General features: G+C 38.4%; 1 protein-coding gene across 1 annotated transcript in view; it reads left to right on the forward strand.

Annotated features, from left to right (window-relative positions):
- The window catches only part of CCNH (cyclin H), a 185,976-nt gene extending 162,672 nt beyond the window's left edge, over positions 1 to 23,304 (forward strand). The window contains exon 9 of the transcript XR_014186145.1: positions 23,294 to 23,304. The gene's annotated coding sequence lies outside the window, so the exon portion shown is untranslated. The remainder of the gene's footprint in view (positions 1 to 23,293) is intronic.
- The last annotated feature ends 512 nt before the right edge of the window (positions 23,305 to 23,816 follow it).

A 23,816-nucleotide genomic window follows, 5' to 3' on the forward strand; every position in this document is an offset into this window, starting at 1 on the left:
TTCTGCACTTCCTTGCTTTCCAATTCAAAGGAACAGTTCTATTTCTTATGTTTTCTAATATATGAAACTTCAATTTCCTCTATTAGAAGGGAGGCTGTACTTTTATTAGAGGACAGCTGAATACCATCTCGAGTACTTCTCAAGTTTTACAGCATTCAGAATTAGATTATCATTTTTACTGTCTGTTAATTCAGACTCTTCCTGTGGCGTAAGAAAAGGAATCTTCCTTTTTTTAAATTTTTTTTTTTTTCTTTTATGTTTCACATTTCCGAAGATGTCAGCAGCAGCTTATTATTCTAAATACCAATGGTGGCTCATAACATAGACCTTTGTGATCAGAAATGTTTTTATGAGCACACTGAATCATTTAACAATGCCATGGATTAAAAATGTTTGTAGCCTTCAGGCAAGTTCTATCTGCTAATCAGAATTTGTATTCTGTTTACTGATTGAAAATGCAGTATGGCCATAAACTTGTTTTATCTGTATTACTCCATGCATGATTCAGGTGAAACTGAAGCTGTAATGTTAATAAAAAGAGTATGTTTTGATCCAGTCTAATTGTGAGCTATTTATGTCACCTTCTCTGCATATAGCCTCATAAATTCATATGTGGGTATTTTTTCTCAACTCAAAGTCAGTTGAGTTCTGAATACTGTGAGTCAGTAAAGAGGTGGTAGCAACAGTGGTAGCAAAATCAGCACTCAAATGAGTTTTCAGACTTAACAGGTTGATATTCTTTGGCCTTTGACTCATGTGAAAAATATCTGTCCATGTCAGGCTGACTCAGTGTAGTTCACCGCAAAGGCAATACTAAATCAAAAGGGGAAAAAGCCCTCCCAGATGACTTCTACTCCCAGTTTAACATTCTTTTTAGTTCAAGCAGTATGAGGTTGATAGAGTTATAATTATTTTTTATAATTATTTTTCAGCAATGCCCACAATAGGCCCTTCTCAAATACTGACAAAGCTTAGAATTAGTAGAGAAATCATGAGTAATTGATCTGAACCAAATCCTGTGCTAGTAAATTATTGAAAAGAAATCATTCTACACCTAGCCCAGATTGCAAAAATGGATCCAAGGTAAGAACAGTAATATGGATCAGTTGTCTATCATATCAGTCTTTGGGACCATGTACCATGCAAGTGTAGTTTTAATAGTCTCAAAATAACATTGTATAATTATAACTCCTGTGCTTTGTCTTCATAGCCAGGACATGCAACTAATATTTAAAGCACCTTTTGAAAACCTTTGTATAGAATATTCCAGACCCATGTAACTTCAGCTGAAACTCTAAAACTGAGACTCTGAAATGCAGCACATGTAATTCTCAATTTCAAAAGAAAGTCATACTTTATTTCTTTTTACACACACTAATTAGTTATTTAACTTAGCACCTTTCAAGGTGCAAAGTGCATCGTATAAAGAAACAAAATATAGTTGTTCAGTTAGTTTAACTGGTAACTTCCTTTTTCTTCCAAGAAAATATTGGAAAATCATGGATTAGTGAGTCTAGAAAAGAGAAGGCTGTAGAAAGAATAGCATTTAGTAGTGTTGACTAGATATAGGACATCAGGAGAGAGGAGGGTAAAATTTTTGACCCATTTTCCATAGAAGGTTTAAGTTCAACAAGTAACATATAGGTTATGTGTAGGAAAAATAAAAATTGTGGATTATTTAATGGAATGAAGGTTTAGCAGAGAAATACGTTGTATTCCAGGTCATAAAACTTAGGAATCTTGAGGTTTTAAAGAGCTTAGTCATTTGTCAACATCAACTCAGGTAGATGAATGAACAGTTCTATTTTTCTGTGTTTCAGCCAGGAAGTGGTGACAGGAATGCTAAAACCTCAACTGAAAGGTAGATTTTATGTTGGACTAGCTATACCTCAGCGTAAACCTCATGGTGCACAGCAGATTTTATTTCCACATAACTGAAATAATTTAGTTCAACCATGACTGTCTTCTTCAAAAATCAAACTGTAGTGCCTTGTCTCCATAAAGATTGACCAGACTTCACGTAACACTTGTACCTTTCCAGCAGTAGAAGTGTGGCTGAGGTCTTTAGAAAAGACATATAGAACACAGGCAGAGGCATTGGATGACATAGGCACGAAATGTAAATGCTCTTTCTGCTTAAAGTGTGCTTTCAAGATGTTTGGTACAACTTTCTAGTCCAACTTGAAACAGAAATGTCCTTGTGTCCCACTCAGTGCTTCTGGGTTGGAAACCAGTTGGGAAAGTCTTACTAGAAGGTATCTGACACAAGCAAGTTCCAGTCTACTTATCTACTTTAACACACCTATATTGAATGTTCCGTTGTAAATCTATGACATTTATTTTTGAAGACAAGGACTTCAAAAAGTGTCAGCCTTATCTAGCGAGCAGGTTGAGGTATGGAAAGGGATGAATCGCTGTTGGCCTCTCTCTATACTCTAAAAGGGAGTGGACAATACAGAAAGGCAATGGGTCTGTTTCAGCTTTGCTGACATTAAGTACTGCTCCTCCTCATGTACTGATAACCATAGAGACCTATCATGTCATGACAGAGTGGAGATGGCTGCACATACAGTCAACGTTGTTTGCAGATTAATGAGCTATATTATTTTAATGTGATACACAGAGAGTAATAATTAATCTCCTTAATAAAATATCCTGGAAGATAACTGAGTTTATGGAGCACATCTTCAGATCTCTTCTCAACACAATTATAACTATTAATTTGTTTTCTTTTTATTTAGTTTTTTTTTAATTACACTTAGTAATACGGACAATTTTTGAAAATATGGTTGCTCACTGGCGAGTAAAATGTAATATGCTGTGATTCAGTTAAGAACTTGGCTACCAGTAGGTAGATTATCATCCACAGAAATGTTTTTCTTCTGTTCATAAGTACCCCTTTGTCTTCATAAATTCCCAGTACATTACTGTTGTGTAGCATGCTGATGAGCAGGTGACATAGCTTTTTTCTCTTTTCCCTGTTTTTTTCTCCTTATGTGGCATATTTGTCATAAGAAAACACAAATTACTGCATCTTGTATCCTAGCATGGAATAAACTTAAATTAAGCAAAAGATCTAGTCTGAAAGTTATTTCCTATCCAAATTAAAATATAATGTACTTCATCAGAGTGAGGAACTTGTGAAGAAGGGGAAGGCAGTAGATTAAAAAGAACCATAAATTCTTCTAATTTCATTGTGGTTCATGTCAGCTGCTGGAGAAGCACACTTGTTGCTGTGATCAATCCTCATTTCAGGTACGTTATAATCCAATTTATCTGATGAAAGTGTCTGTTGTGACTGGCAATTGTGGAGTGAGGAAGAACTCCTGGTTGCAGAAGGACAGCTGAGACTTATTCTGGAAAGACCTTGAAAGCAATGATTTATGTTAGAGCTTAAATTTCACCTGCAATTATTCAGCTACTGCAATGAGGAATTCCAAATTATCCACGCGCTGTTATTTAAAACATTCTGCTAAATGTTGTACCATATGTGAGTGTCACTTGACACTGAAGGGACAGACGGGTTATTTTAGGGATCCTGGGCAGAATGACGACAGCTCAAAATTGTAGTTGAAATTAAAGCTCGATTTTCTTAGCTGGGTATTATGATTAGTGTAGCACAGAATTTATGATTAGAGTGGCACAGGACTTCTACAAAGAGAATCAGTGCAGTATAATTTCAAGTAATGTAATTTGGAATTTATAGTACAACTTAGCTTATGATTTCTAGTCACCTGGACCCTCGGCAGACTGGGCCAGGTCTTGGCGCACATTTTGCTATATGGATATAACAATCACAATCTGCTCTGGACAACCACACAAAAGCAGACGAGTCCCTCAGACCTTGCCTGGTGCCCAGGAACCCTGAAAGAGAAGGAGGAACCTGTGTCATTTGTCTGCTTGGTGCACAGGACCTTCATGGCCTCATAACGAAGTAACAAAAACAAATACACGACCTGCTCAGTCACAGAGAATGGCCGCTTGCTTCATAAAATGAAGTTAGTTATGCCAACCATATTACCAGATTTGGGATCAGAGGGTACCAGTCACAGTGGGTTCTGTGGAGTCTAGGCTATTTTTGCACATGAAGTTTTTCCTTCTAGTTGAAGACCTCATGAGCACGTAATCCCTTTGTTTCCTTCCTTCTCTGTAAAAATGTTCATGTTTGGGAAGTCAGGGATTCTCTGCTGCTCTTGGGGAAATAAAAACATCCTCAGTGTGAATGGTTTAGCAAGCTGGTTGTATAACTTTAACTAATCAGCTGGATGTTTTTGATTTCCAGTTCTGTGTGAAGGTTAAGGGTCAACAAAGAAGTATAGAAAAGCTCAAGATTTTGCAGGTTATTGGAATACAGAAAATCTGTGAAGTAGTGATTTAATCAGAATATTAGGATTTTTCTGTTGCTGTTGTTTGTTTGTTTGTTTGTTTTCCTTTAGTTTTTCTATTAATTATGACTAGAAATAGGTTTGGAACTGATACATTGTAATTTCAGTTTGGTCAGAATGCATATGTCTGCCTATTGACAGGGAGCAGTTCTGAAAAAAGTCCTAACAGGAAAGGAGAAAAATGATTAACAGGAAAGCTTACTGAGGCATCTTTTCCAATATCTTTGAATGGTCTGTATTCCATGGATATGGTCTTACCTTACAAGTAACCAGATCCAGATTTATTACTGTGAAAGAAACAGAGAGCCATCAATCGAGCCATCCTGATTGTTTCTTATCCCAGCCTTGGAAGAAGATCTGAACACGCACTTGACAACATCCACATGGGAAAAAAAGCCAAGCAGAAGCTATAAAGCTCTCCGAATATCTAGATGATCAGGAGGACCTGCAATGTAGTCCAGGATTTAAGTGAATATATAACCTGTGTGAGCGCAGTTTATAGCCTCACTGATTCTCAGCTCAGGATATGAGCCCAGGAAAGATAAATATGTGTGAATGATTGGTATGCTACAAGGGTTCATATGCATTTTTTATACATACATATATATGTATGTGTATGTAAGACAAATTAAGGGATTGAGGAATCTTCATTAAAAACCACACTGTTAGATATTAGAACTAAATGTTTTCTCTTCAGTTCTGACACAGACTGTTTAGTCTTCTCAAGTTTTCAGGTTACCATGTTAGTGACCTGAACCCAATACACCACGAAGATTGATTTGATGACTATAGTCATCGCGTTGCTGTCAGGTAGCACAGACACTAGGAGAGCAGAAAGCATAATGAGCAATGTCCTTTCTGAGCTGAACTCAGCTGGAGCTTTATGTGGACGTGGAGAGGTTTCCTTCAAGACTGGAAGATCAGCTTTCCAGTGTATGGTCCCGTAGAGATCCAAAAATCTCTTTGCCCATGTAATTCTTTATCAAAATCTGTTACCAGATATGATCTCTCAGCTGTGTACTGTGTTTTTCGCTGTTCATGAAAATTGCCAAATTGTGACACAGTGTCAACTGCTTAGTCCTGTCTCGCTCGACAAGGGACTAACCGTGGCTTTGCAAGCCTGGGTTGATATCTCAAGAATGGGCTTTTAAGACTGCCACTCAGCTGTCTTGTTTGTAGCTGAATAACTGTTTTCCTGGACATTTTACTAGTGGGTTTAAAGGTTGATTTATTGATTCTTTCAGTCATGTGCATATCCTGATGAGAATAGTGTGTAATATTATGTATTATGTTTTCAAAAGAATCTCAATTTCTTGCTCAAATGTAAGCTGTCAGAATAAACTACTGTATGCAGCCTATAATAATCTTGGTTAGCATCTTTCTGTTCTTCTTCAAAATCTCTCTGCTGAGACCAGTTTTATTGATTTAATTTACTTTATGTTTAAATTACTTTTAAGCTAGGCTTGTTTTAACTAGAAGTGCCCAAGCCTACATACCCTCCTTTCACATGCACTTTTTTCCAGGGAACCTTAAAAAGGGAAAATTATAGCTGAAAGTAAGGATGGTTTTGTTTAGCAAATACCTGCAGCAGAATGAAAGCTGTGTGTTGAGTAAGGCAACCTTTGTCAGAAGGCCCAGATCTGCACACAGTACTGCCGGTGGGGCCCCACAACACTGAACACAGTGGGTCAGTCCCCTCTTTTGATCGGGGTCATGCTGGGTTTGGTGCCCCCCAGGATGGAATTTGCCCTCTTGGCTGCCAGGGCTCACACTGCTGTCAACCAGCACCCCCAGACCCCTTTCTGCAGGGGTCCACTCCTCTCCCACCTTATTCTGCTGACTGGAGTTACTCCATCCCAGGTGCAGAATCCGGCCTTTAGACTTGTTAAATTTCATCCCACTAATGATAGCCCACTGCTCCAATCTATCTGGATCCCTCTGCAAGGCCCCTCAAGAGAGTCAACAGCACCTCCCAGTTTGGTATCATCGGCAAAGTTGGTAATGGTGCATTGAATTCCTGCATCCAGATTATCAATAAATACATTGAACTGGCTCTAGGATTGAGCCCTGAGAAACACCACTGGTGACCAGTTCCCAGCCAGATGTAGTCCCATTCACTACAACCCTTTGAGCTTTGGCCTGCAGCCATTTCTTCACCATGAAGCCTCTCATCTCACAGCTTGATAACTCATGTTTCTGATCCAGGCCAAGACCTGTGACTCTATCTTTTACTCATGGCAACTGCACAGTTTCAGCAATATCTGTTATGAACATAGGTGTTTACCATGCTTGCTTGCATTCAAGATGTGTGGTTTTGAGAAACAAAGAGGGTTCAAAGGGCAGTAATTTCTTCCTCAACACTATAAGTGTACTTCTGGCTGCAGCTTCATTCTAAGCCTCTAGTTGGAAAATCCTGATTTTTAATAGAATCTGAAGAAGTGATTCAGGGTGGAATGGAATACACCTGTTATAAAGACAAATATTCAGGTTTGGAATTAAGAGGTTATAAATTTCAGTTTCTGGATTTCATTCTACCTTTAAAGGCTTTGAGAGATACATATAATGTGGCTGGGAAAGACACAGTTATCTATCCATAGCGTCAATTTATCTCTGCCAGCATATTTTAATAATTTTATTTTCCTTTTCTATGGCATCCTTCTCCAAACCTAACTCTTTGTAAACATTGCTTCTGTTCTCAGACATGTCAGTGAATCCGTTGCCATTTTAGTTCTGTTTTGTCTGAGAAAGTTCATTAGATCCCATACTTCTCAACGTCAGGTCCTTATTCTACAACTACTAGCTTGCTTCAGTGTATTTTTAAAAAATGCCCTATTATGACAGTTGAAGTCATCACAGGCTTCTGCAAGGCAGGCTCCAAATCGCTGATGTATTTATTGTATTTCTCAGAGAAGTGAGGGTTTGTTGTTTTTTTTTTTGGGGGGGGGGTGTGCATTTTGTGTGTGTTTTTTTCTTTCCCCCTTCCCTATTAACCTAACATATAGAAACATAAATATACCAACTGAAAAAGGGACTTAAACTGATGAGGCCTATGGCACTGCCTCCATCAGCCATGAAAACAGTTATTACTTTCTTGTGATTTCCTATCATTTTTTTTTTAAGTGGTATACAGTAGAACCTCACTTCCTTTACACATCAGGATGTTTTCTCCCATGGCTGTGCTCACTTAACTCCTATTAATGCTAACGGGAATTGCATCCACATTTCAAGAAGAAAATACATCCCTTAATGGTTCCCAATAACACAAGGTTTACAGCTACCAGGTGTGCAGTGTGAATCTCATTATCCCAGTTGTTTTTGCTTTTCTGCCATGCACCAGCAAGCAAACTGTCAAAACCAGAAAGATGCTCATGGACATTAGCTAGATTTTAACTGTAATAAAGAGATAAACAGGATGTTAATTAGCTAGCAGACCAACCACTGACTTCAAAATCAAACTGAAATATTTTCCTTTTCAGCTGGGTTGGACTCTTATGTGAGCTGCATAAAAAACATCTGTGCAAAGATACAGCGCATCATCTCATTAAGACAAAATGGATAACTTTGGAGTGCAATTCCTTCTCAGAGGGTTAGATACATTTAGTCACAGACCATTTCTCTGGCTGAATGTCTGTGCAGTAATAATCTCAAAACACTTTCTTGGTCCACTCTCTTTCTCAGCTCCAGTAGCAGAAATGCTCTTAATCACTCGCCATCATGACAAATGCTAGCAAAAATCGCTGAAGAGAGAATGTAAAGATTTTTGGTGTGTGAAATTTTAATAAGTTGAAGATATCATAATAAAAATATACAGTTTGAGTGCCAAATCTCTCAAATATATGAGTACTTTAAACTTCCAATCACTCAAATTGCCAGTGTTAGGAAAATCCAAAGCTCAGTTATCTGTGTAGATATAATAGTCCCATCCTAGGCAACTTAAAAATGCATGATTTTAATGGAGTTGAAATAAAGTCACTGAACAGTGTAAGTGCTCAAATTCCTCTCCTTTTCTGCAGCACATACCCAGATCTTTAGGGACGAAAGCATTTGAACACATTATAAATGTAATCATGAAACCATGCAATTCCAAGAATTACATTTGGGGGAAAAGAAAAAAAAAAGCAAAGAGCTTACACACGGCAAAAAATATTGCACAGATTGCCCAAGGTCCATTTTCACTTATGCATGCACTTCAAGTCCTTCAGGTTCAGAAAGGTGTTTATGTGTTTAATCCCCACTGAAAGTTCTTCACCGAGAGCAAGTCTTGAGTGGTTTTGAAAATTTTACCTTAATGTCTGGATAGCTGTGTAAAAAAATCATTTTTATATGAAGATGTAGCCACACAAAGTGTATTTTTTCTATGCATTTTTTTCTGCCCCATCCACACAGTGTAGGACCACTAGATGCCACTGTGCCCTAAGGAAGAAAGCGAACCACAGATTCACAGTCTGCTTTAAATCCAGAGCATAAACTATTTTAGAACGCCAGTGTTGACTCAGATACTGCAATTTCTTCAAGTGTTTTTGTGACCAGACACAGCTAGGCTGTTGATAAGAACGATTCCCTGAAGCACAGAGTTTAGCACACGGGGGTTAAAACACTTTGAGGTGTCACAGCTGTTTGCAGAACTGGTGCTAAAAACTGTTTGGGTTTCCAGATAGAGAGAATCTTCCCCACACAGCATGAACATCCCCTGGCAGTGTCCCTGCTTCGTGTAAGATGGAAATTGCTGTTTTCTCACTCATTTTTCCTCGCAAAAGGGCGGGTCATGCTTTTGTTGCTGTGTTGCCTGTTTCTTAACTCGCCTGTTAACACGGTTGGATAAAACACGGTGTTATAACTCAAACATCATAAAGTTATGATGCCTCCTTGCAGCTCACGGTGTAAGGCTCTTGCAGAGCTGAGTTTCTTGGAAATGACTCATTTTCTGGAGGAATTAAGACCTGGGTGAAAATTTCTGGAAAATAACACAATTCTAATGAACCAGGCTGGACAGTAAAAATGCACTTTCAGCAACCAACTGTTTTAAGTGCTGGAATTCTAATTTCCTGGAACCATTTATAATGATGGGTAGCTGAATGCTGAGAAACTGCCTTCCTGCATTTCCAAGAGCAGGAGGAGAAAGAGGAGCTGGATAATCTAATGGTGCTTTATTGGCTCTGGACAGTTGTATTGGCAAAAGAATAACAAAACCTAGTTAAAATAGCTCAGAATATTGAATCTGATTTAATGATCATGATATGCCAGTTGATAACAACAAAAGGAACATTGTTTATTGTTTCTTTCACCTTCTTGAAATCTCTTATCTTTCATTTTCTTGGACCTATAGAGGAAAATATTCCATCCAGCATCCAGAAAAATGCCAGAATTTTGTCTCAGAAGACATCTGATAATTCACCCTGATGAAGACGAGATGTACCTCAAATTCACTGGCATTTTAATGAGGCCTATAGACACAGTATCACCTTCCTACAAATACCTGTATCACCATAACCCTTTGACAGGTTGCATATATGCTCCCATAATTCAGACAGCTGCAATTTTCCAAGCATGAAAATAGAAGATCAGGTATTTGAACAGGGAGGTCTACACAAAGAGCAAAATATCCCACACAGTGAGGAAAACCCCTCTATTTCCATGCTGAGCATTTTGTTTACAGCAAATGTATTCTTCTTCCACAACCGCATGACACTATATAATTATTTATACCAAAATGCCCCAAAGAACACTAATAATAAATGACTGATTTATGGTTGCTGTGCTGAAGTTTTCAAAAGAAAAGGGGAAGAGGGGGAAGGGCACAACTGTAGCCACCTCTGCATGTTGGGAGGTTAAGGTGAATAACAGATATCTAGGAGTGAGGTCTTCCAGAAAAAATCAGGATAGCAGGGTATTGAAACAAATCCTGATGCAGATGCATGTTAAAGCCAGAAAACTAGGAATATACACCTGAACAGAGCAGGCTGGGCATGAGGGAGCTCAGCACCACACCATGAGAGCACCCCAAAGTGAAACCATACCTGAAATTGAACATGAACTAAAGAAAGAGATCTGTTGTACCAATTACTGTGCCATTGTGAGGACTAACGTTCTTTTTTCCATGATGGATAGGGCTGAAGTGATGGTGTAACTGTGGCAGGTGAGATGAATCCCAAAGGTAAACACCATGGAGCTCTGGGATGGGTTAAATTGCATAGAGACACCACTAAACTCTCATCCCTGGAATTCTTCTGATCAGGTGAGACACAGCTCCAGCAAAAATGACAGTGGAAGAATTCAGAAGTAGAGATGGGTTACATGACCCCTTGCTGCCCCTGCAGTGATGCTTAATCTGTGATTCTATGAATATGAACAAGAAGAAATATGTACCATTTTAAATGAAATGTGGGTAAGCTTGGAAAATTTGTGACTTTAGGCTTGCTTATAGAATATGTAGTGTTTAACCTTCCAGTGGAAGGTAAATGGGGTTGCACTATGATCCATTAAATGTAAATCACAAATAAGTTTTCTAAAATATTTTTGTATCAGGCTGGCAATGAGTGAATATCTGTTTTCTGCTTGCAACACTAGGTGCTCCTGGAAATGTGATTTAGCTAAAGTGATAAACCAAAGCAGAGGTACATACACAGCATCATTCTGGTATACAATAGAACGCCAGATTAAAAAAAAGAAATTGTTTCTTTCCTTCTTTTGGGTGCATGGGTGAGTGACACACAGTGCTGAGTGTATCCTGTCCAGATGCTGTTGTGGTTGAGACGGACAAACGACATAGACCAAGTTCTTCCAGGATGAAAGTAGCAGATGCCATTTATTGCTACAAGTGCATTTTTATACAATTCTACCAGTTCATGTGTCTTTTCACTATTGGTTACAAGTTACAGCACTAACATCTCATTGGCTAATTTTTCTATCATCCATGTTATTCTTCTACTCCCTTCTTTCTCACGGGTACAACTTAATATCTCCGGATACTCATTTACTCTCATCCTTCTCAAGGGTAAACCTTAATATCTTCAAGGCTGATCTCTGTTCCCATACTCTCTGTCAGGGATTCCACAGACCCGCTGCAGTTTCCCACAAGATGCAGATTTGGAAGCAGACTGAGGAGGACTACACTCCCTCTTCTCCTCTGTTATTACTACCATTTGTGAGTGCAAGGCTCCACATCCCCACCCTACTTCTTACATTTGTGCTACTGCTTTACCGATCCCTGAGCTTGTCTGTGTCCTTTTCTTTTAGACCAGGACACCTCAATACAGTTGTATGAATATGTAATAAATTTTCAAATGACAGTTTATACACTGCAGAACGCCAGAGAAAAATCTGTGTTATTAAAACATATTTTCATTTCAGAGAAGTTTCCTCAAAGGTGGGTGTATTTCTCCCATCTGGCTGCTGGAACATTTTGATTCAGGCTTTACTCTGAACTGAATTTAAATGTTAGAGACATATTTTTTTTTGTTTGTTTTCTTGTTCATTTGTTTTATTCCTAAGTGAACCTGTATGACAAGGAATTCAGCAAAGTTCTGAATTATTGAGGCTCATCTATCACAAGCCAGAGGTGGGTTAGAACTGAATTTCAACAATATTGTTATGCAGTTGGGATGCTGGCTCTTCATCCCATCACTAAAGATGATTAAAATTGTTAGAGATGGATGGATGGATGGATGGATGGATGGAAGGAAGGAAGGAAGGAAGGAAGGAAGGAAGGAAGGAAGGAAGGAAGGAAGGAAGGAGATATGAGGAGGAGGGAAAACATCCTAGAAGATTGTAATTCTTCATGGCAGTCTTAATATATATCTCCATCACTGATAAATATCTACTCTTGTATTATACACCTTGATCCAAACCAAGCTATGAGCATTCTCCATGTCTTATCACTGTTTTGTGATGGATTTGTTAGTCTATTGAAGCTGCCTTACTCTCTGCCTTTATATGTTGTTCTGATTTAGTAAGGCTCTGCCTTTTTTCCCGTTGCTGATATTTTTTCAATTACAAGCTGTTGTATCAAAATTCCTATGAGGTCATTTAGGAGAGAGGCTTCATGGATGTCATTGGGGAACATACACACACACACACAAAACAAAATTTTGAAGTGTAAATGCCCTAGAAGTATCAAAGGCTTGTTGTGTGCTGAGATTCTATAGAAAAAAAAAGAATCTGTATAAAATGGCAATGTCCTGTAGTAAGATGAAATCTGTACCTAGATGCTTGAATACTCAGGCATGCAGTTTTCGCCTGTTCTTTGCTTGTTTCTCTATCAATTTGTACTCGAGTGATTCTGCTGGCAAGACATTGTAATGAAAGCAAAACCTATGGAATTGGTGCTATTAGCCACAGGCTACTCACTCAGTCCCAAGACATTACATAAATGTTAAGCTAAAAATACTTCTTTGGGGTTTTTTCCTTTTCATTATGTTAGAGATGCAAACAACATCCTCACTGTCGATACATCATGGCAAAAAATCAAATACCTTTCCAACTTTATATGCCCAATTTACTACAGGGACATTAAGTATTAAACAAAGTAATATGCACAGAGGTGTTCTATTTCTCATTGCCCTTTTAATTCATAATGCCTAACACAATTGTAAAGTCTTTTGAGCATTTGGAAATATTCTAGAATATTTTAAGTAGTCTTTGGAAAGAATGTCTACACGCTGAACAGAAAATTTAAAGAGCTGCTGTGTAACATTTTAGAATTTAACTTAGTTGTAACTATTAAATCCAATCATCCTGACATCTCAGCCTCCCCATATACTAAGAAAAAATCACCATAAAACACGATTTTGTTTATAAGGACTGTTCCCCAGGCACCTGGTAAAAAACTAAAGAAACAGAGCCATTAACTGAAGTAATTATATTCTAAAAAATGGTTGGGAAAAAAAAAAGACAAAATCCAGCCATATAGCCGTGTTACATTAATTTTAAATACTTTTTTTAAGGACATTTAAATCAGTTTCATGGTTTTTTTTGTGTCTGGTGGTATTTTGCACATTTGCAGATAAAATTTTTCTGTAGATCCAGTTAGGTTATTAACTTAATATACTGACCAAATCATTAGCACAAACACTGAAAAGTGTAATGAAAGATCTTGGGGTAAAATAAGTCTCTTGAAATATTTTTCTATCTTTAATTCACACTTTTCATTTCAAGGCTGTGACATCTCACTCGCATCATTCTGGGCAAGGGGACATTCACTTTCCAAACCATGGATGAACTGGAATTCACCACCAGTCTCTCTGCTCATGTGGACAGTTTTTCTTCCAGCACAGAGAGTGTTTGCTTCTAAAATGAGAAGTAGGAAGTGTATTTGGGGCCCCCAATTTAAACATACCTATCGAAATCCTTAAATACTTCCACTGATTCCAGGTGCACTATTTGAAAGACATTCATTTAAGGTATGATAATTTGGCTCTTGAAAAGAAATGAAGTTTATCTTGGAATTTTCTAAGTACAGATCACGTAGGATTGATGATTAGGCATTTGGGTGTGCATTTATCTGCTTTAGATAATGTAGTTGCAATAAATTATCTTAGAAAAGAAAAAAATGAGTAAGTGGCATAAGTAGATACATGGATACAGCTATAGATATAGGTATAGATATAGTTAATAAAGGCATGATGTGTCAGAGATGGTACGTCAGAAACTTCTGCTGTCCTAAACCACAAGAACAATGAAGTACTTTCATGTGATAAAGAGGGAATAAACAATATTTTTCACATATACTGCTACCACAAAACATCAGAAGTCCACAAAATTGTTTCATAAAGTGCAGAATATTTTCTAAAGTTTTCATTCTGCTAACATATATTTAGTGGAATGCGTGTAATGTATTTTGTTAAGTTTAAGCCAGTGTGTCTTAGAAGGCAGGAAGAATTCTTGTGTGGTTAGCAGATTGTTCCTATTCACATAAAAAGGTCACTTTTGGAGATAGAATACCAGACTAGATTGTCTTGGGTTTGGTCCAACTGGGAAATCCTACTATTTCTCATTAGATAGGGAGTTTAAATAGTGAACAAATGCCTTGTCAAATTATTGAAGAAGGGAAAAGAGATATGAGATTTACAGAGTGGAGACTATGCACAGATATATATAAACTAAAATGTCCTACAGCTTGCCTACTGCAGCAATTTAATTTAAAAAGTGCAGTTTTTAATCAAACAGGATAGCACTTAGATTTATAGGTGGTGTGAACTGTTCTCAGCCTTAAGATTTGAAAGATACTCAAAGTTCATGGGGACAATCCCCTACAGCTTTTTCTCATGCAAAAGTGCAATTGACTAGAAATGAGTGTTTTGGCAGAGAAAATAACTTTTGCTCAGACTTTATGTTTAGCAATAAAGAATAAATAGTTTTGGGCAGATCGTATGGCAAGAACAAACAAAATACATTACAATACTAAAAAAAAAGTTTTAAAAATATCTGAAAGATGAGATACAATACTTCAATTAATACCCAGAACTTCTATGAGAACTTCATTGGGAAATGACATTAAAGCAAGCAATGGTAAGAATCTCAAGGCAAGAAGTAGATTTCTGGTATTCTGCATAGCTGGTTCTCCAACAGCCAACTGACCCAGATGGTGATATGCAATGTGGTAAACAAGGTGGTGATCTGGTGGCTACCACTGCTTCCTCTTTTCTACTCTGTCACAAACTCTAGACTACCAATGTTGAGTAAAAGCCAGTGGAAGGCTTTGTCAAGATGCCTGGAGAATCCAAGGAAATGTGATGGACAGAGATCTTGTAATTAAAGGTCACAACAAGCTTTGTGTTTTCCTTCCAGTTCAGTTACATTCTTGGTGAAAGAATTCAACGTTTTGTCTCTCACCTAATCCCTGCCTGGAAAAAAAAAAAAAAAAATGCATTTTTAGCTGTTTTACAAAGGGATGAGTGAGATTTCATTCTCTGGTAGATTAACAAGTGTTTTGAGGTGTTTAGAAAGCACAATTAGATTTGAAAGGGTCATTTAATTTCCTGACTTTTGCGACTTACAGGTGGTGTTTCAGGGGCAGAGGTGTCTAAATTAGTCACACAGTACCAGAAGGAATGAAAGAGAAGAAAGGAGAAAGGCTCTTGTAGATTGACATAGGAAATAAGTAAATTACCTAGCTCTTATTTTGCAAAAAAACCCCCATGATTTCTAATGAAGATGTGAAACTGAAAACTCATTCTAGAAGCATTCTCAACAAACTTTAACAACTGTAAATCTCACACAACACATCTGGAAAATTTCTGTTCAGTATTTCTGTCTCCCCTTATGCCATTGTTCATATGATTCCATTATTAGATAAGGGAAAGTATTTGAATTCAGCAACACAGAATACATTGAGTCTTACATTCTAAGTCAAATTGTGTACTACAATGAAGTAATCCAGCTTTTACTTTTTGAAAAGTCTCCTTTCAAAGCTTTTTTACTTTTTTTTTTTTTTTTTTTGCCTTTTTCACTTCATTTTCTTCCTCTGCAAATATATTCTGGCTTTGCTTCTGTTCTTCCAAACTATTGTCCTGGTTCCTTGTGATAAGGCTGGTATCAACCTAACAGTGTCTTCAAGAGCCTCCCAGGATACTTTCAAAGCAAAGCTAAATGGTGCAGCTGATGGGGCTTCCTGACGCCTCATTGAGTTGAAAGGATTGCTTTCACCCTTTGATAGTCACTTCCTCATTTTCTTTCCTAATGCATTAAAACTGAAGGGATTATCAGGAACTGTGCAGGAAAAGGCCGTATGATAATTTATTTTTAATGTAAATACACATGCACAAAAAGACACACACTGCCTCCTTTGTTTTTAGTGCCAGACTGATTCTATGAGCAAAAACTGTATCTGAAGTGCTTTCCAAACTCTATAAGCTGTATTATTTCTGAACATCATGTTTCATATAATTAAGACACAAATTATTTTGCTCCAAAGCTATTATGACTACTGCATTCATCACAACTAAATAAAACCCACAAAAGCAAAGGCTGCAAAGCCAAGTTCCCAGGCACAGATGTATGTTTGCCTTTACCTTTAGACAGTCAATCTGCTTTTCACAGAGCTATCAGTCTACAGAGTGTACCTGGTAGTCTGCCACCCTCAAGAAAGCTTTCTGCACACAATTTTCTACTCCTTCTTCTTTCCCAAGCCGGATCATTTGGAATAAAATAATTGAGAGACCTCTGAGAAGGTTTTTATTGGATCTGGTTAAGCTTTGCAAGGTCATTCATTATTAGTCAACAAGTAATACCAAGTAGAACTGATTCATTTGATCCTATTTTCTTTTGTTTTCTAGGTGGACAAGAATGGTATATGGCATAAATTATCTAGTCTTTAGAACTGTCAGAAAAAAGCCATAGAGCACAGACAGACACAAACATCTGGTTCAACAAAATATCTTGTTGAAGATGAAAGAATAAATAAATTGCTATGAGGAAGTGTCTTTGGACTGGCCACCAAGTGTGGTGTTGCAGCAGCCTGGTGTGTTACCATCTGGGAAAGTTCAAACAAGCTGTAAATCCCAGGCCCTCCAGGCTGTGGGAAGCTGGCTTGGAGAATTTATTGTTTTGTTTCTTGGGAGGTAAAGTAGAGGCTGGCTAGCTGATGCTATAAGCATTCCCTGCTGGCTGATCAACATCAGTCAGAAGAGTTTTCTTAACCTCTAGGCAAAGATAAGGCCAAAATGACAATACTGTAGAAGAGAGAGAAAGAATTTGCTGAAATAAAGGAGAGAGCTGATAGAAAAATCTCATGCTAGTTAGAGAGGACAATGTCTATGAACAAAAGGACAAAGATTTTTAATCTGTTTAGGTTGTGTTGTGCTGAGCAATGGAAGCCCTAAGGACCATATTTTTAGAGGAACCCACACATTTCAGTGAAATGGGCACACTGGACACCTTCCCACAGGATTCACAGTACCTAGGAAAATCTAGCACCGCGCCCAGCAAGGCAACTCCATGAAAGAGTTGAGTATAAAGATGAACTGAATAGGGAACTTTGGGCAGTCCGAAGGGTTATCTACACTGAACGTGTTTAATGACTGAACAGGCAACATAGATCCATGCAAATGTATTTATATGGGAACTGCCTAGTGGCAGCCAGTAGAAAGTGCTGAGTACAGGAGTGTATATGAACTCCTGGAAACCTCTGACTTCATGGTCACTGCTGGCCCAGAATACAGAATAGAACACCAGCTTTGACAATAAGTGCTTAAAGACACTGGGGTACCTCTATTTGTAGCAAATCTCAAGGTGATGGAGGTAGTGATGCTGGAATGCTCTCATACAACTGCTGTTGCTTAGAACATTTGGACATGGGAGATGTTGGTTTAATGCTTTCTTTTCCAGAGACAGGGAAAACCCTCTTTATAGGAGATAGCCTTAGCCACCAAGGTCCAAGCAGGCTTACCTTCCTTTTGAAGTCTGGCCACAATGCAAGAGCCATCAGGATAGGAAGAGAGCAAGTTAGGTAAGATATGAATATCTGTTCCAGGCTGGGTCTTTGAAGGATTTAGCTGAATTTGGGTGACCTTCCATCTCACATAAGTCTAACCTTGGATTCTGTGTACTTAGCTCCTCAAAAGAGAAAGTGTCAGAGCATGTGTGGAAGCCTTACTTTGTCTGTAGGAAATGTTGTTTAAAATGGAAGCACTGCATTCTTGCAGGCAGCTAGCAGGAACTGACAAAAGGCACTTCTGGAAGTGTACTTGAATTTGGATGCCAATATCCATTGCAAAGTCTAATTTTAGCTCTGAATCTTACTCAACGTTTATTTCCTAAATTCATTTTATTTCAAGTCTCTGTATCCTTTAACTCATCCTAAATTATTCTTTCTTTCATAAGAAATTAAAACCTGGGTTCTGAAACCATTATAATCCTGAAACTGTGCCCCAGAACTTGTTTTTTTCTCATCTGTGAGCTTCAAGTTTTCACTGGGATAGGAAAATTAACCTCATATGTAGATAAAAGTATCTGGAAAGGTGGCATCTAGTTTCTCCCTTGGGTCTCAAATCCAATAGGAATGTAGTGATCATCTGTTCAAGATGAATCAGTCTTCTCTACAGGAGAGAAGCTCAAACGGTGTTGTGTGAAGCAGAGTCCTTCTCAGTTCACCAGAAATCCTCACTCGGGTCTAACTTTCATTTGAGCCATTTTTTCTATGCACTCATTTCCCAGTGTGTGAAAGGTTTATCAGAAGAGATACAGCCAGGCAGAGATGAAGCTGGCTGTGTGTGACCACAAACACTATGCGACAAGACAGTAGGCATTAGTTATTATGAGACCAGAAAAGCCAAGCAGCACCGGAAGACAACCAATTTTGGTCCAAAGAACTAATAAAAGAGAGGAAGCATTTTCTGGGAATTCACTTCAAGACTTGCAGCAACTTTTGTCTTATGCATGTCTTGAACAAATAGCACCCCATTGGAACCAGTGGCTTAATGAGAAGGACCACAAAAGTGACACCAAGTGAAGTACTAGCTTTGCAAAGCAGAATTGATGTGATGACCCACAGTGGCCCACTTGGCTAGTTCAGGATTGGAATTTTTCCGAGAGGCTTAGGCTGCTCACTGGGAAGTGTTGAAATGAACTTAGATTTAAAGTAAACCTCCCAGACTTCCCTACTCTGTTTTTCACAGTAATGAAGAAGATAGCACATTACTGCCCAAGTGCTGAATGTTTGGTGCTGCATCTTTGTTATTGGTTTGCAGGTAAAAACAGCTTGTGAAATTGAATAAAAAATATTATGAGTAGTTTTGGCATAGGCAGTTTGAGAGCTAGGGTGTTTTTCTGTGAGCTGCGTAATTCGGTGTTAATACAGTAATGGATGTTGTCAGCTACATAACCAGAATAGATCTGTAGTCTTACCAAGAAAAACAGGGAGTGCATAACCAGTCTCTGATACTGGCTATTTTACTGAGATTTTTGCAGTCCTGCCTGACAGGTTAGATCAAATTAGCAGTACAACGTCTAACCCCATCCACAACAGTTTATATGCCTAATCTGAGGTGTAGGTGGGACTTTTGTGCTGGTCTATGAAATTGAGATCCTCAGAACCCCTGCTTAATTTACAAGCAGACCTAAAACCAATAAAGATCTCCGTTTGCCTGTTTCTGACATGTCTTTAGACAGATACTGCTCTATTTCTAGATGTACCTTGGAGTATTTATCTCATGACAGCAGCAAACAATTGCCTTTCTCAAATGCTGCCCAGATCAACACGTTAGGCATTGCTTCACCTAAGGGGCTGGATGTGGAAGGTGGTTTGTAGGGCTGAGGCTGCCGTCTGCACAACAGCCCTGACAGCTTTTATTCATCATGAAAAACGCTGGCTATGCTGCCTGAGATTGATTGCTCAGTGTCCAACACTGAATTTCTTCTCTCTGTGAGGCAGAAGGAGGATGCTCATATCACAGTATCACAGTATCACAGTATCACAGTATCACAGTATGTCTGGGATTGGAAGGGACCACAAAGATCATCTAGTCCAATCCCCCTGCTGGAGCAGGAACACCTAGGTGAGGTCACACAGGAACATGTCCAGGCGGGTTTTGAATGTCTCCAGAGAAGGAGACTCCACAACCTCCCTGGGCAGCCTGTTCCAATGTTCTGTCACCCTTACTGAGAATAATTTTTTTCTCAAATTTAGGTGGAACCTCTTGTGTTCCAGCTTGATCCCATTACCCCTTGTTCTATCGTTGTTTGCCACTGAGAAGAGCCTGGCTCCATCCTCATGGCACTCACCCTTTATATAGTTATAAACATTAATAATAATTAATATAAACATTAATATATATTTATAAACATTAATATGCCTTTCATCCAACCATGCTTTTGGAAGCCAGACATCCCAGACATCTCCACTCCACCAAAACACGATGGCAGTATCCATTGAAAGCAGCCAATGGAAATCTGCTGTTAAAAGCAATGGTGTTGACAGGGTATAAAACCTATTCAGGTTCTGACCTCTCAAACGCAGATGATCCTGGGAGCAGGACCTGATGTTTGGACCTCTCCATCCATCAGTGCATGTCTGATTTTGCATGGGGAGGCAGCAAATATCCTTGTCTGCAAGGACTTGAGGTAATGGATTTTTTTGTTTATATGTGCTGCCCGAAACACACTGCAGAGTTTGCTTCAATACAATCAGCTCTAGGTTTAAAAGTGCCTGCTTTCTCACACTAAAACAAATGTATTGGGAACAAGAAGGTTAGGGCTGAGGAAATTGCATTAGAGAATCAGGTAGCAAAGCAGAGAGAGTGCATTGATCAAACCAGCAAATCGACAACTAACTCACACCCAGACTACACACTGCTTGACTGCCCAAACTTCCCACCATCTCCTAGGATCTGTAGGATTTGTAAACAAGTGTGGGTTTCATGCAGAAGCGTGGAAACAGAAACATGTTGAAACTCTCGGCAAATTCCAAGAGTGGGAGGTTCGACATGGGATCTAAGAGGAGCGGAGCCCTGGTCTCACATTCATCTCACAAGACCAAGCTCCCAGCTGGTGTATCCTGGCACAGCTCCAGTGAAAACCGATGTGTCCCAGCCCAGAGTCTTTTCTCCTGAATAAGTTTCCCTGTGCATTTTATAACACTGTTCAGACTGATTCCCTGCAACACGGCCTCCAGTGTCTTCTCTAACTCTTTTCTAAGTCCAGATGAGGTGTTGAATACATCCTTAACTCAGTTGCTGCTGGTTTCCCCTAATCACTGATGGTTAGTTGAAATGATGCAAATTATTATTTGGCAGTAATTTAAGAACTCCCTCCTTCTCATACAATAATTACTATATTGCATGTTCTGATATTAAAAGAATTTGAATAAGTAAATGTCTTTCTTTTACCCTGCTATCAGTGTTCATAGTTATTATTATGGGTAAAAAGAGAACACACCACAGACATAAAACTGAGAATTTATTATTATAATTGAAATCTTCATTGTCTTAGTAGTAAATTTAAAAGATTAAGATTAGCCTAGATTAACATTACAGAAAAAAAAAGGAAAATTAAAATAAAATTATTACATAAAAACATCAATTACAAAAAAAAAAAAAATGATACTGTTTCAATAGGATGAGCTTTATTTTTTTTTCCTCAGCTTTCTGGTTTTTTTTTAATTCACCTTGGGGGAGCTATTTTTCATGTTTTCTAACATGTTTTTACAGCCTGCTAGTCCATGCCAAACTCAAATTCATTTTGCATGGATGTAAATGAGTTTTATCTACTTTAAATGTTGTTGCTTGTTCTCTTTCTTACCTTGGAAGCGATTTTGTCCAGCTCCCGGGCTTCATTCCTATAACTTACCATGGAGTGGCTGTTTGTCACCAGTGTCAGCCTCTGCCTTGTCTCGCACCACCCCATAGACTTCTCCACACAGCATTAGAGCAATAAATACCTCATTCTTCACGAAAGAACTACCTCTTACCACCACCTTGCACAGAAACTGCAGTTAAACTATACAAAGACAGGCAAAAAGTAAGGCAAATTGGCCGTAGCCACCTGGTCATTAGAAAAATTGCTCACACGGCTAAATCAAGGTAAAACAAAGCTCCGGGTAGGTCAAGACAAAATGAAGCAAAGCAAACCTGACATGCCTCAGTCCTGCGGCCTCTCAAGTGCACTGCAAAGCCTGTGGACTATTACAAGTGACAGTAATACTATATTTCCCGGGCTACAGGGTGACAATAAATATCATTTCAGAAGGGGAGAGCACTGTCAATAGTAGTGGCTATGTTTTCAGACAGAAACATGATTGTCCAGGTAATAATAAATCTTTAACATTAGGCCTTTTTCCTCATTGCAAGCTGCAAGGCTTGTCTGTTAAAGGACATGGCAAATATTTCCGTTTTTCATTAATTACTTCAAAGTATGTATAGCCTGTGATCATGTATCTCACATGGGTGTGCTCTACTTCTAGAGTAAAAAATTTGGAGTCCTTAATGTCTGCTCAGAAACTTTCTTTGTGTCATTTTTATTTTCCTTGTTTTGAGCACTTTGGTTACTTACTGTGAAGAGTGCATAACTGCATTGTTTTGATTTTGTTTCTTTCAACGTTTTTATAACCGCAGCAATATTTATAATTTAGCTGCTTGCTAGAAGGAAATCATTTATATGAACCCATTGACAATAGCCTCTTCACTGCCTCTGCTCTTAGAGGACAACCTGACAATAACTTTTCTTTCCGCCAGCAGGCACTTAGGTTTCTCAGGATTTTGTGTCATGTCCACTGCCCATTTCAATTATTTTCTCTTTTATAACGTGCTTTTCTGTTTCAGCATCATTTCCACTGTATCCTTCTGCCAGTCTTCATTACACTCACTGCTTTACAAGGTGGAACTCAAATACACCGCTACTCCCATGAACCAGCGAGGAGCAAAAATTGGCATTAGTTCCCAAACACTTCACTACTCACAGTTTTTGACATCCTTGATAGATAATGTGACAATCTTACATCTTTCAGGCTATCATGGTGCTTTCTGAAAAAGCCTTTCTGAGTTACAGGCAAAGAACTGGCCTCCTCTCCAAGATGGTGGCGAGGTGCCTGTCAATTCGGACTGGCTTTGGATCAAACTTTGTTGGAAAAGTATTTCCATAAATGCTTACTTTAATTGTTGTGTTTATAGTCAGTTCATAAATTTCTAATTTAAAATACATTTTATTCCCCTCTGGTCTAAATGTCACCTGACTGAATTTAAAATTGTATAGCCCCAACAAATTATTAAGCTAATGAAATGAGGCGTTGAGGTTTTAAGCTCTCTAATTTTTTGCAGTGTTGCTAATGACAGCACATTAAATGGCTTCTGAGATGACATGTGACAATTTTCCACGGTCATTTTATTTCACTTTTCTTACCTTATGAAGTGCTTCTCTGGTAGTCTGCTCTGGAGGAGTATCTTCTGCATTTATCATAACAACTTTTGCACAAATTACAGTTATTCTGTCAAAATACAGAATTAATACCAGATTACCTTGCATAAACTGATTTCTGTGTATTGAAAACAGGTATGCATGGTAAATTTTTACACTGTTTTGAACAGACGACATGATCATGTGGGCTAAATGAAGATTGCCATATACCTGGATAAAAATGTCTTACGTGACAAGCTGAATTCACCTCTCCATTGATGTTGACATATTTGACATTGATACTTAATTGTTGAATAGGTGAGTGAAAGTATTGCAATGATTTTGTAACTTCCAGCTTTCCTGCAAGATAAACCTTGATCCTTTGGTTACCTCTATGAAGATGGGTCCTCAGGCTCAGCATATCCATTGTCAAATAACACAAAAAGCAAACACCCTTTTGGAAAATCTGCACATTTTACCTCAGCACAAAAGTTTTAGACTTTAACTTCTCTGAAGCTGAATAACGAAAAATAGACTAAATTAGACATTTTTGTAATTGCTCGGAAGTGAGGGATCACAATTGTTACACACCTGGCTCACATCTGGGGG

The sequence above is a fragment of the Streptopelia decaocto genome (genome assembly GCF_964273445.1).
Source record: "Streptopelia decaocto genome assembly, chromosome: Z".
NCBI classification, from domain to species: domain Eukaryota; kingdom Metazoa; phylum Chordata; class Aves; order Columbiformes; family Columbidae; genus Streptopelia; species Streptopelia decaocto.